Source organism: Paracoccidioides lutzii (assembly GCF_000150705.2).
Source record: "Paracoccidioides lutzii Pb01 unplaced genomic scaffold supercont2.28, whole genome shotgun sequence".
Lineage (NCBI taxonomy): Eukaryota > Fungi > Ascomycota > Eurotiomycetes > Onygenales > Ajellomycetaceae > Paracoccidioides > Paracoccidioides lutzii.
The window spans coordinates 61,031-63,223 of record NW_015440974.1 but is presented as its reverse complement, the minus strand read 5'-3'; positions in this window follow the sequence as shown (position 1 = coordinate 63,223).

Below are 2,193 nucleotides of genomic sequence, written 5' to 3'. Positions count from 1 at the left end.
CTTTCCCAATTAGAAAGGTAATTTTTAAATTCTTCAATTATCTTCTTATTCAATTATAATTGTAGCTATATAGTATTTCATTCTTCCTTCTGTTTTTGCTCTTGAGCCTTCCTTGCATCTCTAAGCTCCTTCTTAATCTGCTATTGAGTGGCTCTGATGGCCTTATCCATCTCCTTTTGCTCTTTTGCTACCTAGTGAGCTGTCTCCTATTCTATCTGCTATGATATGATATCTACCTCCTTCTGCTTTTTATGAATAGTATGTTGCAATTTGACATCCTTCTTATGGGCCTGTTCATCCTTTTTGGTAGCTTCCGCGGCAGTCATCTGCTCGCGGATGCTCTGCACCTTTGCCAGTGAAAAGAACTGTGCTAATAATAGATTTAAAGGATCTAGCAACCTCATTGCCCTGCTATACTTGCAACATCTTCTCTCTTGATTAAGAGCTTGCTGTAGTTGCCTATTCTCTATTAGAAGAACCTCTTAATTAAGAGCAAGATTTTCCCCTGCACAGATCACCTGGTTGAGATCATTAAATATTTGATGCTACTGTTACTTGACTTCCTTTATCAATTTTCACAAGCCAATAATAGAAGTAGGCATTCTTGATTGATATATTGCATCTGGAGGGGTGCAAGGTCGTATTTGAAGCTTTTAAAGAATGTGTTTTAGATTGAATAGATGTAAGCCAGTAGCAGCAAATGCAGCTTCAATATTTGAAGATGTAACTGCCTTCTTCTACACAGTATCAAAAAGCTGCCAAAAAGACCTCTTTGTAGTATGTATGAATTCTATTCCAGTTCTCATTTGTTCATTCAGTTGTTTGGAATATGATTTACTCAATGATTCAAATATCTCAATATCTAGCGACTATAATCAATATGTAGAATAGGGAGGAAAGACAGTGAGTAGAATTCAATCCTGATCTGCATAATTGATAAATGCCATATTAACATGGGATGAGTGGTCATTCAATATAAGAAGTCTATATCTGCAGCCTGCTTTCTTTTTTATAAGAGGTTCAAAGATCTTATTTAACTATATTAACTCATATTCATCATTGCTCAACTCATTTTCTGAAGCAGTGAAGTAGACCTGATCCTTTTCACTATCAAAATCTTCAAGCCAAGTATTTTGCATATCTCTTGATTTTCCTTAATATATGAGAGCAGGTGGGAGTGAAGTTTCATCTGCATAAATTGAAACAAGTAGTATTATGAATTCTCAACTGCCATCACCTATCATACAGCCTGATTTGAGTGAATTAATCAATACAATACATTTGAGGGTGTGAATGAATTCTAATAGGAATCCTTTCTCATCAAAGTTATAGATATTCACAGATTCAAGATTGCATTTCATGATTTTTGTCTGCAGTTGAAAAATTAAAATAAATTAGCAAGATGAGAAATAAAAAAGTAGTATAAGAAAGAAATCTATTACAAGATTAAAATAATACTTGAAGTATGCAGAATTGTCTGCAATCTTGTATTGTTGATTGATATTTCACAGGTAGAATGACTTGATTACATTCTTGTAATGCTTGCAGAACTAAGCCACTTAGTTGACTTCAATAGATGCTTTTAGAATCTCAACAACAAGATTATGAAGGATTTGAGGTGTACAAAGGAAACCATGATCTGCCAATTGATTGATATGAAAAAGGAGTCATTTTTCTTGTGAATCAGTGAGGGCTTTGTAGTGGATAGAGCTTGCTTTCTTTCTCGACATTTGAATGCCTCTATAATGCCTTGACAACATATATCAGCTGATTCCATATTTTTTAGTAGTCTCAGCCCCGGCTGCCCTACACGTGACCAGGCCTATAGGTTAGTGTTAGAACTACCCCGGCAAAAAAGGCCCAATCGCTAGTAGTATTATTATTTCTTAGAGGACCGTTGTCTACTTTGTTGCATTGTGTGTGTGTGTGTGTGTGTGTGTGTGTTTTTATTTAACGCCCGGTTAGTCCACGTGCCTTAAGGGCACGTGATCTAGTAGAGTCCGCGTCGAACTATAGGGCGGGTAGAGCTACGCCCGTAGGCGACTACCTATCTAGTAGCTATCTTACAAATGAGGCAAAAATGGGTTGCGTATTGCTGCACCGGCAGAGCCCATGGGTCGGTTGCCATAGAGCAGAGGTTTTGAGAGGTTTTAGGTTTGTGGGAGGGAGGTAGGGGAGGCGGATAGGAAGGAA